We start from the raw sequence: 15,470 nt of genomic DNA on the forward strand, positions 1-15,470 counted from the left end.
TCTTACACATCTCTGAAGATACATACTTTGTTCATGGTGTCATAAACCTTCTCTACTGAGCGTTCATTATTTAAAGAAACCTTTGCTTTATGCTTTTAATTGTGCCTGATCTTGACATTTAAGAGTAAAATAGTTTTGTTTGCAACTAAATTTTTTTCTTTCATGCCAAGAGAGAAATTTTGAAGTCTAACTGCAGAAGTTAGCACATCCATCACATCAACTTTTTAGAAATCACTCATTCATTCCAATGGATCAACAAGTGTAAGTGCAGACATCCTGCAAAGTCCTGTTCACAAAATCAGAATTCCAATTTTAATGTTTCACAATTCAACAATTATAAGATAAAAAACATCATTGAGAGTCTACAGTTCAGTAGAGCATGTCATTTGACTGTTTTTCGGGGTTGAAGAGGAATGGTGATTTTAACACCCTGGCTGTTCATCTGATCATATTATATACTGTTATACTTATTCATCAACTATTGCTCAATTTTTCAGGAATGCATATGTTTTTCATCAATAAAACACAGGAAGATAACCTAGATATAAATATAGGTTATTTGAAGTTAATCCAAAAAGGAAATCCACAGCTATTCTAAATGTTAACACTAGAGCAGCTCAAGAAGTCTTTAGAGGAGCCAGCCAAGAAGCTAATGGAGGACACAGATGCTGCCTCTGGAAGCACATTGGAACGACCTCCATCTGGGGCCTTCAGTGTGCCAAGTTCTTCTCATAAGTGGTTACAGCAGTTAGGTTCTTTGCTCCAGAGGAGAGACAAAGGCACCAAAGGGAACTATTCTCCACCCTGAAATCAACAAGAAAATGCTGTGCTGAGTGAAATTACAGTTATATAGTGACATGTTAATGAGCTTTGAAAATGTTTGGTTGGATAGGAGAAAAGTATCTGGATTGACTAAAACAACTAAGTATCTGAAAATACAATACACATTATTAGCTACAAGTCGGTGTGCCAGAGTGTATTTGCCTACATGGGTGCATTTGTGGAGAAGTTGTGTGAATACCAACAAGATGTTCTTGTGCATGCTTATACACTCAGTTTAATAAAATGTCTCCATCTGAATTAAGAAATAACTTTAGAATGTTATGTTGCATTGAAATGATCTGAGGAAAGCAGTATAACTTTCAGCAAATTTTAGATGGGACTATCAAGTCCAGGAACAACTTGATAAGTAAATTTTGAAAAGTAAATTTTCAAATTTTGAAAAGTAAATTTTCTTGGAAAATTTTACTTTTTATATGGATCTAATCACAAACCCTGGTGGTTATGACCTGCTGGGATCCCTGCCCACAAACTATCCAGTTCTCATAACTGTAAGTTAACTTTGTCAAGGTACTTGAATTTAAAAAAAAAGAAAAAAAAAATTCCTGGTAAGTAGCTAAAAGAAACCCTGAATACATGACAACATAATTTACATCAGTTCAAATTCTCTGCTGATTCTCATATTTACCTGTATATTAATTGAGAAAATAGATTGTTTCTATGTAGTCACCTAGTTTTTCCCTCATCCTCATGTCTCACCCAATTATAACACTTACTCCATCACCATGTTTCCTGGCCTACTATTCCAGTTCTTCCAAAATTAGGTTACTGCCAAGATTGTAGGATGAAAGTTACCAGTTGCAAAATTTAAGCTCAAGGTGACTGTTTCTCAATGGGTGACCCAAAACTTAAGCTCCAAATGCATCAGCATGATGTTAAGGTGTTTGTTTACAATGAAGATACTGCATCAGCTTTGTTTTGAATAGCCTATAATTAATGATCCATTAAGTGGTTAGATGTGCAAGTGGTTTGACTTATAATAGTTAGAAAAAATTAAATTTACCACAATATAGCCTCTCATGTATATACCAATATTCTTTCTTAAATATGAAAAACATGTAAAGTTAGTATACGCCATGGTCTTTAATTATAGAATGCTTAGAGAATGTGTACAATTCCTGTTTCATGTTGAGGAGAGAAAAGAGTGATTGCAAGCCCGGAGGAAGATGGCGGAAGAGTAAGACCTGGAGATCACCTTCCTCCCCACAGATACATCAGAAATTCATCTACACGTGGAACAACTCCTACAGAACACCTACTGAACGCTGACAGAAGACCTCAGACCCCCCAAAAGGCAAGAAACTCCCCACATACCTGGGTAGGGCAAAAGAAAAAAGAATAAACAGAGACAAAAGGATAGGGACGGGACCTGCACCAGTGGGAGGGAGCCGTGAAGGAGGAAAGGTTTCCACACACTAGAAGCCCCTTCGCGGGCGGAGACTGCAGGTGGCGGGGGGCGGGGGGGAAGCTTCGGAGTAGCGGAGGAGAGCACAGCAACAGGGGTGTGGAGGGCAAAGCGGAGAGATTCCGGCACAGAGGATCGGTGCCCTCAGGCACACACCAGCCCGAGAGGCTTGTCTGCTCGGCCGTCGGGGCGGGCGGGGCTGGGAGCTGAGGCTCGGGTATCGGGTTTCCGTGGGAGCGCAGGGAGAGGACTGGGGCTGGCCGCAGGAAGAGAGCCTGAAGGGGTTAGTGCACCACGGCTAGCCCGGAGGGAGTCCGGGGAAAGGGTCTGGAGCTGCCGAAGAGGCAAGAGGCTTTTTCTTCCCTTTTGTTTCCTGGTGCGCGAGGAGAGGGCATTAAGAGGGCTGCTTTGGGAAGCGCCAAGAGACAGGCGCGAGCCACGGCTAAAGGCGCGGACCCTGGAGACGGGCGTGGGACGCTGGGGCTGCTGCTGCTGCCGCCGCCGCGGGACCTGTGTGCGAGCGCGGGTCACTGTCCGCCCCGCCTTCCGGGGGGCCTGTGCACCCCGCCACTGCCGGGGTCCCGGAACCCGGGGACGGCTTTCCCGGGAAAGCGCACGGAGCGCCACGGGCTGCTGCAACGTCACGCCGGCCTCTGCCGCCGCAGGCCCGCCCCACACTGCGCGCCCCTCCCTCCCCTCTGCCTGAGTGAGCCAGAGCCCCCGCATCAGCGGCTCCTTTAAACCCGTCCTGTCTGAGCGAAGAACGGACGCCCTCCGGCGACCTACGCGCAGAGGCGGGGCCAGGTCCAAGGCTGAGACCCAGGAGCTGTGAGAGCAGAGAAGAGACAGGGAAATCTCTCTGTGCAGCCTCGGAGGCAGCGGATTAAAGCTCCACGGTCCACTTGATGTGCCCTGCGTCTGTGGAGTGCATGAATGGACAGCGAATCATCCCAAATTGAGGAAGTGGACTTTGAGGACAAGATTTAAGACTTTCCCCCCTTTTCCTCTTTTTACAACGAATTATCCCAAATTAAGGAGGTGGACTTGGAGAGCAAGATTTTTGATTTTTCCCCCTGCTCTCTTTTTGTGAATGTGTATGTGTATTCTTCTGTGTAAGATTCTCTCTGTACAGCTTTGCTTCCACCATATGTCCCAGGGTTCTATCTGTACGTTTTTTTTCAATAATTACTTTTTAATTTTAATAACGCTACTATATATCATATTTTATTCTATTTTACTTTACCTGCTCTTTCTTTTTTTCCTACCTTCCCTTCCTCCCTCCCTCCCTCCGCCCCTCCTTTCCTTCTTTCTCTCTTTCTTTCCTTCCTCACTCCCTCCCTCCCTTCTTCCTTTCACTCTGTCTTTTTCTTTCCTTCCTCCCTCCCTCCCTCCTGTCTTTCTTTCCCTCCTCCCTCCCTCCCCCCCTCCTGTCTGTCTTTCTTTCCTTCCTCCCTCCCTCCCACCCTTCTTCCTTTCACTTTCTTTCTCTTTCCTTCCTTCCTGCCTCCCTCCTGTCTTTCATTCTTTATTTCTTTCTTTCCTTCCTCCCTCCCTCCCTCCCTTCTTCCATTCACGCTTCCTTTCTCTTTCATTCCTCCCTCCCTCCCTTCTTTCTTCCTTTCTTTCCATCCTCCCTCCCTCCCTCCTTTCTTTCTTTCTTTCTTCCTTCCTTCCTTTCTTTCTTTCCTTCTTCCTTTCTTTCTCTCTCTCTTTCTTTCTTCTACTAATTCTTTCTTTCTACTTTTTCTCCCTTTTATTCTGAGCCAGGTAGATGAAAGGCTCTTGGTGCTGCAGCCAGGAGTCAGTGATGTGCCTCTGAAGTGGGAGAGCCAACTTCAGGACACGGGTCCACAAGAGACCACCCAGCTCAACATAATATCAAGTGGCGAAAATCTCCCAGAGATCTCCACCTCAACACCAGCACCCAGCTTCAGTCAACGACCAGCAAACTACAGTGCTGGTCACCCTAGGCCAAGCAACTAGCAAGGCAGGAACACAACCCCACCCATTAACAGAGAGGCTGCCTAAAAACATAATAAGGCCACAGGCACCCCAAAACACACCACCAGACGTGGACCTGTCCACCAGAAAGACAAGATCGAGCCTCAACCACCAGAACACAGACACTAGTCCCCCCCACCAGGAAGCCTACACAACCTACTGAAACAACCTTAGCCACTGGGGACAGACACCAAAAACAACGGGAACTACGAATCTGCAGCCTGCAAAAAGGAGACCCCAAACACAGTAACATAAGCAAAATGAGAAGACAGAAAAACACACAGCAGGTGAAGGAGCAAGATAAAAACCTACCAGACCTAACAAATAAAGAGGCAATAGGCAGTCTACCTGAAAAAGAATTCAGAATAATGATAGTAAAGATGATCCAAGATTCTATTTCCAAGATCCAAAATCTTGGAAATAGAATAGACAAAATGCAAGAAACAGTTAACAAGGACCTAGAAGAACTAAAGATGAATCAAGCATCAATTAAAAACACAATAAATGAAATGAAAAATACTCAAGATGGGATCAATAGCAGAATAATTGAGGCAGAGGAACGGATAAGTGAGGTGGAAGATAAAATAGTGGAAATAACTGCTGCAGAGCAAAATAAAGAAAAAAGAATGAAAAGAACAGAGGACAGTCTCAGAGATCTCTGGGACAACATTAAACGCACCAACATTCGAATTATAGGGGTTCCAGAAGAAGAAGAGAAAAAGAAAGGGACTGAGAAAATATTTGAAGAGATTATAGTTGAAAACTTCCCTAATATGGGAAAGGAAATAGTTAATCAAGTCCAGGAGGCACAGAGAGTCCCAGACAGAATAAATCCAAGGAGAACTACGCCAAGACACATATTAATCAAACTGTCAAAAATTAAACACAAATAAATCATATTAAAAGCAGCAAGTGAAAAACAACAAATAACACACAAGGGAATCCCCATCAGGTTAACAGCTGATCTCTCAGCAGAAACTCTACAAGCCAGAAGGGAGTGGCAGGACATAATTAAAGTGATGAATGAGAGAAACCTGCAACCAAGATTACTCTACCCAGCAAGGATCTCATTCAGATTTGATGGAGAAATTAAAACGTTTACAGACAAGCAAAAGCTGAGAGAGTTCAGCACCACCAAACCAGCTTTACAACAAATGCTAAAGGAACTTCTCTAGGCAAGAAACACAACAGAAGGAATATACCTACAATAACGAACCCAAAGCAATTAAGGAAATGGGAATAGGAACATACATATCAATAATTACCTTAAATGTAAATGGACTAAATGCTCCCACCAAAAGACACAGATTGGCTGAATGGATACAAAAACAAGACCCATATATATGCTGTCTACAAGAGACCCACTTCAGACCTAGAGACACATACAGATTGAAAGTAAGGGGATGGAAAAAGATATTCCATGCAAATGGAAATCCAAAGTAAGCTGGAGTAGCAATTCTTATATCAGACAAAATAGACTTTAATATAAAGACTATTAGAAGAGACAAAGAAGGACAGTACATAAAGATAAAGGGATCGATCCAAGAAGAAGATATAACAATTGTAAATATTTATGCACCCAACATAGGAGCACATCAATACATAAGGCAAATACTAACAGCCATAAAAGGGGAGATCGCCAGTAACACATTCATAGTAGGGGACTTTGACACCCCACTTTCACCAATGGACAGATCATCCAAAATGAAAATAAATATGGAAACACAAGCTTTAAATGATACATTAAACAAGATGGACTTAATTGATATTTATAGGACATTCCATCCAAAAACAACAGAATACACATTTTTTCTCAAGTGCTCATGGAACATTCTCCAGGATAGATCATATCTTAGGTCACAAATCAAGCCTTGGTAAATTTAAGAAAATTGAAATTGTAGGAAGTATCTTTTCTGATCACAATGCTATGAGACTAGACATCAATTACAGGAAAAGATCTGTAAAAAATACAAACACATGGGGGCTAAACAATACACTCCTCAATAATGAAGTGATCAATGAAGAAATCAAAGAGGAAATTAAAAAAATACCTAGAAACAAATGACAATGGAGACACGACGACCCAAAACCTATGGGATGCAGCAAAAGCAGTTCTAAGGGGGAAGTTTATAGCAAAACAATCCCACCTTAAGAAACAGGAAACATCTCGAGTAAACAACCTGACCCTGCACCTAAATCAATTAGAGAAAGAAGAACAAAAAGCCCCCAAAGCTAGCAGAAGGAAAGAAATCATAAAGATCAGATCAGAAATAAATGAAAAAGAAATGAAGGAAACGATAGCAAAGATCAATCAAACTAAAAGCTGGTTCTTTGAGAAGATAAACAAAATTGATAGACCATTAGCCAGACTCATCAAGAAAAAAAGGGAGAAGCCTCAAATCAATAGAATTAGAAATGAAAAAGGAGAAGTAACAACTGACACTGCAGAAATACAGAAGATCATGAGAGATTACTACAAGCAACTCTATGCCAATAAAATGGACAACCTGGAGGAAATGGACAAATTCTTAGAAATGCACAACCTGCCAAGACTGACTCAGGAAGAAATAGAAAATATGAATAGACCAATCAGAAGCACTGAAATTGAAACTGTGATTAAAAATCTTCCAACAAACAAAAGCCCAGGACCAGATGGCTTCACAGGCGAATTCTATCAAACATTTAGAGAAGAGCTAACACCCATCCTTCTCAAACTCTTTCAAACAATTTCAGAGGAAGGAACACTCCCAAACTCATTCTATGAGGCCACCATCACCTTGATATCAAAACCAGGCAAGGATGTCACAAAGAAAGAAAACTACAGGCCAATATCACTGATGAACATAGATGCAAAAATCCTCAACTAAATACTAGCAAACAGAATCCAACAGCACATTAAAAGGATCATACACCATGATCAAGTGGGGTTTATTCCAGGAATGCAAGGATTCTTCAATATACGCAAATCAATCAATGTGATACACCATATTAACAAGTTGAAGGAGAAAAACCATATGATCATCTCAATAGATGCAGAGAAAGCTTTCGACAAAATTCAACACCCATTTATGATAAAAACCCTGCAGAAAGTAGGCATAGAGGGAACTTTCCTCAACATAATAAAGGCCATATATGAAAACCCACAACCAACATTGTCCTCAATGGTGAAAAACTGAAACCATTTCCACTAAGATCAGGAACAAGACAAGGCTGCCCACTCTCACCACTCTTATTCAACATAGTTTTGGAAGTTTTAGCCACAGCAATCAGAGAAGAAAAGGAAATAAAAGGAATCCAAATTGGAAAAGAAGAAGTAAAGCTGTCACTGTTTGCAGATGACATGATACTATACATAGAGAATCCTAAAGATGCTACCAAAAAACTACTAGAGCTAATCAATGAATTTGGTAAAGTAGCAGGATACAAAATTAATGTACAGAAATCTCTGGCATTCCTGTACACTAATGATGAAAAATGTGAAAACGAAATCAAGAAAACACTCCCATTTACCATTGCAACAAAAAGAATAAAATATCTAGGAATAAACCTACCTAAGGAGACAAAAGACCTGTATGCAGAAAATTATAAGACACTGATGAAAGAAATTAAAGATGATACAAATAGATGGAGAGATATACCATGCTCCTGTATTGGAAGAATCAATATTGTGAAAATGACTCTACTACCCAAAGAAATCTACAGATTCAATGCAATCCCCATCAAACTACCACTGGCATTTTTCACAGAACTAGAACAAAAAATTTCAAAATTTGTATGGAAAAACAAAAGACCCCGAATAGCCAAAGCAATCTTGAGAACGAAAGACAGAGCTGGAGGAATCAGGCTCTGTGGCTCTAGACTATACTACAAAGCTACAGTAATCAAGACAGTGTGGTACTGGCACAAAAACAGAAAGATAGATCAATGGAACAGGATAGAAAGCCCAGAGATAAACCCACACACATATGGTCATCTTATCTTTGATAAAGGAGGCAGGAATGTACAGTGGAGAAAGGACAGTCTCTTCAATAAGTGGTGCTGGGAAAACTGGACAGGGACATGTAAAAGTATGAGATTAGATCATTCCCTAACACCATACACAAAAATAAGCTCAAAATGGATTAAAGACCTAAATGTAAGGCCAGAAACTATCAAACTCTTAGGAAAACATAGGCAGAACTCTCTATGACATAAATCACAGCAAGATCCTTTTGGACCCACCTTCTAGAGAAATGGAAATAAAAACAAAGATAAACAAATGGGACCCAATGAAACTTCAAAGCTTTTTCACAGCAAAGGAAACCATAAAGAAGACCAAAAGACAACCCTCAGAATGGGAGAAAATATTTGCAAATGAAGCAACTGACAAAGGATTAATCTCCAAAATTTATAAGCAGCTCATGCAGCTCAATAGCAAAAAAACAAACAACCCAATCCAAAAATGGGCCGAAGACTTAAATAGGCATTTCTCCAAAGAAGATATACAGACTGCCAACAAACACATGAAAGAATGCTCAACATCATTAATCGTTAGAGAAATGCAAATCAAAACTACAATGAGATATCATCTCACACCAGTCAGAATGGCCATCATCAAGAAATCTAGAAACAATAAATGCTGGAGAGAGTGTGGAGAAAAGGGAACACTCTTGCACTGCTGGTGGGAATGTGAATTGGTACAGCCACTATGGAGAACAGTATGGAGGTTCCTTAAAAAACTAAAAATAGAACTACCATATGATCCAGCAATCCCACTACTAGGCATATACCCTGAGAAAACCATAATTCAAAAAGAGACATTTACCAAAATGTTCATTGCAGCTCTATTCACAATAGCCCAGAGCTGGAAACAACCTAAGTGTCCTTCATCGGATGAATGGATAAAGAAGATGTGGCACATATATACAATGGAATATTACTCAGCCATAAAAAGAAACGAAACTGAGCTAATTGTAATGAGGTGGATAGACCTAGAGTCTGTCATACAGAGTGAAGTAAGTAAGAAAGAGAAAGACAAATACCGTATGCTAACACATATATATGGAGTTATAAAAAAACTGTCATGAAGAACCTAGGGGTAAAATGGGAATAAAGACACAGACATACTTGAGAATGGACTTGAGGATGTGGGGAGGGGGAAGGGTAAGCTGTGACAAAGTGAAAGAGAGGCATGGACATATATATACTACCAAACGTAAGGTAGATAGATAGTGGGAAGCAGCCGCAGAGCACAGGGAGATTAGCTTGGTGCTTTGTGACCACCTGGAGGGGTGGGATGGGGAGGGTGGGAGGGAGGGAGATGCATGAGGGAAGGGATGTGGGTACAGATGTATATGTATGACTGATTCACTTTGTTATAAAGCAGAAACTAATTAAAAAAAAAAAGAGTGATTGCAGAGCTAGAATTCTGACACCTTGCACTTAAGGCTAGGATTCCCCAACTGAAGCCCCTGTAGCTGCAAGCACAGTCTTCTGCCTTCTTACTTAAAGTATGGTTCATGGACTGGTAGGGTCATAATTAGCATTATACAGAAGCTTGTTAAAAATTTAGAAACTCATTCCCTTCCTCAAGACCATATAAATCAGAATCTGTGTTGCAATTTAACAAGATCCCCAGATGATTGATTATACATTAAATTTCAAGGAATACTACTGTAATATGCAGGTTCATCCAGTCACTTGGGCTTCCTTACCATTCTAGAATGTTTCTGTAAATGTTGTTAGATACATCGTCTTGATATACCTGGTATATCCTAACCCAGGGGGGTGAAGGAAATTGCCATGAAACAGGTCTATGGCCAATTTTATAGGTAGAGATGCCAGGAAACTTTTGGCAATATGAATAATAACAATTCCTAAACTAGTAGTTCTCAAAACTGGCTTTGCATTAAAGTCACCTGGAGAATTTTTAAAAATTACCCTTGCAGGAGCCTACCCTAAAACAATTAAATAAGGATTACTAGAGGTAAGATAAGGTTATTGGGTATTTTGAAAAGCTTCCAAGGAGATTCTAATTTTCATCGAAGGTAAATCCACCACATTACAGAAAATTTAGCAGGGATTTTTAACTGAATTAAATTGAAATCTACCACATTATGGAAAATTTAACAAGGACTTTAATTGAATTAAAGTGGTCTGGGCCACTTCAATTAAAATCTTACAATCTTTTATGTAAGATTGTTAAATATAATAAGGTCTAGGACCCAAACAAATGCAAACTAAAATTGCTACTCATATTTTTAATAAGCACAAACACATTGCATGCCTATAATTATGACTAAACCTTGTTTTAAATTAAACCACAGTGTATTTTTCCGGATAGAACAAAACTTCTCTACTACTTGTATATAAACAGAATTGGAATTTAATTGCAAGTAGGTGGAGTGATCTGGAGAGGGTTTAATTGAATTATACCAGCCAATGATGAATAATTTTTAAAGGATTTTCTTTCTTCCTAATCTATATACTTTTTATTTCTTATTCTTTCCTCATTGCACAAGGACTTCCTTACAATGTTGAAAAGGAATGATGAGTCAGGACATACTTGCCTTGTTCCCAATTTCAGGGGGGAAGCATACAGTCTCTCATAATTAAGTATGATGTTAGCTATAACTTTCTAATAATGCTCTTTATCAATTTGAAGAAGTTCCTCTCTATTAAGGTTTGCTGAGGGTTTTTAACTATGGATGGGTGTTGGATTTTGTTAAATGCTTTTTCAACATTAATTATATTATCATATGATTTTTTTTTTTTAGCCTGCTGATGTGGAAAATTCCATCATTTTATTTTTGATGGACGAACCAACCTTGGATACCTGGAAGGGGAGGTCATCAAGAAAAGGTGACCAGCAGTTGACACTAGAGCTGTACCTGAGCAATCAGAGGCTCCTTGCCCTCTCCCCTGTTCTTGGAATTTACATTCCACCCACAGTTCCCACAGCCAGAGTTGTTTTCAAGGATACAGTCTTGAAAAAGCATGTTGTTGAGACCATCTAGATGGTATACGTGACTGAACCCAGTTTAAAGCCTCTATTAAAACCTTTATGATTCTGGCAGGCAGTTATAGAGATCTACTCCTCTTGTGGCTGCCCAAGACAAGCCTTATATATAAGTTCCCTTGCTTGTTAAACCTGCCACCTACCACCCATCTGAATTGGTCTGCCTCTTTCTTTAGTCTCTCCTTGCCTGGATCCAGTTTATGAACCAACACCACTTGGATGTGGTGTATAATTCCTTTTATTTTATTATGGAGTTTGGCATTTATATTCACAAGAGACATTGGTCTATAGTTTTCCTTCCTTGTAATACCTTTATCTGGTTTTGGTGTTAGGGTAATACTGGCCTCAGGGAATGAGTTAAAGAGTGTTCTCTCTGAGTCTAGTTTCTGGGGAGATTATGGATAACTGGTATCATTCTTCCTTAGATGTTTCATTGAATTCACAAGTGAACAAGTGAAACTATCTGAACCTGTTGCTTTTTCTTGAAAGATTATTAATCAGTGATTCAAGTTATTTAATAGATATAGAGCTATCCAAGTTATCTATTTCTCCTAGTGTGATTTTGATAGTTTGTATCTGTCATGGAATTGGTCCATTTTATTTAAGTTATCAAATATGTGGGCATAGAGTTGTTCTAAATATTCCTTGTATATTCTTTTAATATTCATTGGATCTGTAATGATGAGCCCCTTCTTCGTAATTCGTGTCCCCTGTTTTTGTTGTTGTATTATTTGTTTTGCTTAGCCAGGTTAAAAACATCAATTTTTTTCTGAGAACATTTCTTCCTGGGCAAGTCTGCTGGCAATAAATTTTATTAGTATTAGTTCTGGTTTATCTGAGAAAGTTTTTATTTCTGCTTCACTTTTGAAGGATAATTTTGCTAGATACAGTATTATTGTTTAAATTAAATTTAACATGTGAATAGAATGAATCTGAGCTAAGCTTAATCTTTCGTGGAGGATCAAATTGAATTGATTTTAGCTTACTTGAATAAACAAAAATGTTTCTGGACTAGGGTTATTTGGATAAAATTTTATTTAATTGAATTTAAAAAATTAAGTACCTAATATGGTTTAAACATACTGACTCTTGACACTTTGCTTTTCATATATTAAACTGTTTTCAATTAATTTGGATTACATTGACACATTCTATCTCATTATAAAATGATTTTATAAGGATTATATATAATATTTTGCCTATTTTGAAATTATATTCTATAGAATTGTTCTGTTTTAAATGGCTTGAATTAATTCATTTAGTCTATTCTAAATTTATTTTTTTTAAATATTTTAATATTAAGAAAATGTTATTCTCTGGGTTATATTTTATTTCATTAAATGGCTCTTTTTTTCATTTTGTTCAGATTAAATTGATTGAATCTACTTGATTTAGACTTATCCAGTGTTTTGGTTTGGATAGAATATGGGAAGGGAAAATGAGAAGAGAGTTTTTGGAAAAAATATGTTAAGATATACTAGAGTGTAATGGAAAAATGCAGTTTGTTTGAGTCTGGTATTTTCCTAAATGAATTTAATTGAACTGACAGCTGAGACCAGTCTTTTAGACATCTTCAGTCAGAATTATGCATTTGTCTTTCTAAGAGATAAAATACTCTACAAGCAATGATACATTTCCCTTTTTTTCCAGTTCTCATTTTTAATTAATCATAGATTCTATAATTTTATGTCAACGTGTCTTGGCTTTTTTCCTTCCTTTGCATTCTAAAATTAAAAAAAAAACTGATGTTCAAATTTTCTATCCAACAGTTAATTGGCATCTAGTTTTAACCTACTTAACTATGTATATCATTTTTTTTCTTTCTGGTTTTATTGAGATAATTGGCAGGTATCATTTTATAAGTTTAAGGTGAACAACAGAATTTGACATATGTATATATTGCAAAATGACTACCACACTTATAGTGAACATCCATCACTTCACATAGTTACAAAAAACTTTTTTCTTGTGATGAGAACATTTAGGATCTACTCAATTAGCAACTTTCAAATATACAATACAGTATTGTTAACTAAAGTCACCATGATTTACATTACATCCTCAGACTCATTTATCTTATAAATGAAAGTTTGCACTTTTTGGTCAGTTTAACCCATTTCCCACATGAAACCCACCTCTGGTAACTCCCAATCTGTTCTCTGTTTCTATGAGTTTGTTTGTTTGTTTTGTTTTGTTTTTAGATTCCACATATAAGTGAGATCATACAGTATTTGTGTCTCTCTCTGGCTTATTTCACTTATTATAATTACACAAGGTTCATCCATATTGTTACAAATGGCAGGATTTCCTTTTTATGGTTGAATAATATTCCATTGTATACATATGCCACATTTTCTTTATCCATTTATCCATCAGTGGACAGTAGGTTGTTTCTATGTCTGAACTATTGTAAATAATGCTGGAATGAACAGAATAGTACTGATATCTCTTCCAGATAGTGATTTCACTTCCTTTGGAGATACACCCAGAAGTGGAATTGCTATATCACAAGGTAGTTCAATATTTATTTTTATTTTTTTGAGGAACCTTCATAATGTTTTCCACAGTGGCTGTACCAATTTACATTCCTACCAACAGTGTACAAGTGCTCCCTTTTTTCCACATTCTCACCAGCACTTGTTTTCTCGTCTTTTTTATGATAGCCATTCTAACAGGTATGAGGTTCTCATTGTGGTTTTTGTTTACATTTCCCTGATGATTAGTGATGTTGAGTACCTTCTCATGTACCTGTTAGTTATTTGAATATCTTCTTTTGAAAACTGTCTATTCAGCTTGATTGGCCATTTTTAAATTGGATTATTTGGTTTTTTGCTATTGAGTTGTATGGACTTCTTATCAAATACGTGATTTGCAAATATTTTCTTCTAATCCATAAGTTGTCTTTTCATTTTGTTAATAGTTTTCTTTGCTTTGCAGGAGTTTTTTTAGTTTGATATAGTCCCACTTTTTTATTTTTGCTTTTGTTGCTTGTGCTTTCAGTGTCATATCCAAAAATATTATTGCCAAGACCAATGTCAAAAAGCTTTGACGTTTTTCCTATGTTTTTTCTAGGCATTTTTATGTTTGCAGGCTCTACATTTAAGTCTAAATATCTAGCTAGACAGGGCTTTTACAGGTCTATATAATATATATAATAATTAACTTATGTTATTTCTATTCTCACTAGAATGTAAACACTATGAGAGCAGAAAAGTTTGACACACCACTGTATTCTTAGCACCTAAACCCAAAGCCTAACAAATATATAAATACAATGACTGAATCTTAAATGTACATAAGGCCTTCACGGTTTCTAGAAACACTTCTATGAACATGCATTTTGTTACCTGCGATCCTTATGAAATTTAACTTTGTCATTCGTATTTTATATATGAAGAAACTGAGGCTCAGACAGGTGAAGAGAGCTGCTCAAGATTCCCCAAAATTTATGCATTCTGACTTTTCCTGTTATCATAGGTTTGTAGCCTGAAGTAAATGCTGACACATAATAGATACTCATAATTTTCTGGCCCTAAGTAAGAGAAAATAAGGCACGTTATTAATTGTTAACTCTTTGTTTTACAGGGCCTGTTTTTCACTCTCCGATAACTGCAGTTTTTCAGCGGGTATATGGCTATTCGATAATCGAGGTAAATTTCCTAGTGAGAAATTTTATACAGTATGCTCCTATTAAAAGCAAACATAGGTAGCTGTATACCACAAGGAAACATCTGCATTAACTTGAAAGATAAACTGTGAGTCTTTGAAGGAAATTTGTGCAATGCTTGCTTCAGACCATAGTTCCTGGGGGTTCCTGTGACACAAGTTCATTCTCCTCTGCTGTTAGCGTTACCTTAGTGGAAACTTTAAGAATCATTGACTGATAAATGCTAGATAGGTTGATGTGTTGGGCAGGATTTTGATGAAGTTTCTTTTTTGATTTCTGTTTTGTTTGGTGCAGCAAGTCCTGCTCTTGCAGAAAATCTGAGAGCAAGGACACTGTCAGTGATGGTTGTTCCTTTTGTTGCCATCATTTTTTGTGTGAAATTGGAGAAGTTAACCAACATCTATAAATCTTAGACTCTCCTCGTTTATAAAAAAAGACAGGAGCATTTTCTATCTGAGAAATTAATCCTTATAAGTCAATTTTTTGAAAATTTTACACAAGCCTAATTGCATTAACCAGAAAAAAAACATTAATAAGAAGCACATCTTATAAAATCACAA

The sequence above is a fragment of the Mesoplodon bidens genome, assembly GCF_964165515.1.
Source record: "Mesoplodon bidens genome assembly, chromosome: 7".
NCBI lineage: Eukaryota > Metazoa > Chordata > Mammalia > Artiodactyla > Ziphiidae > Mesoplodon > Mesoplodon bidens.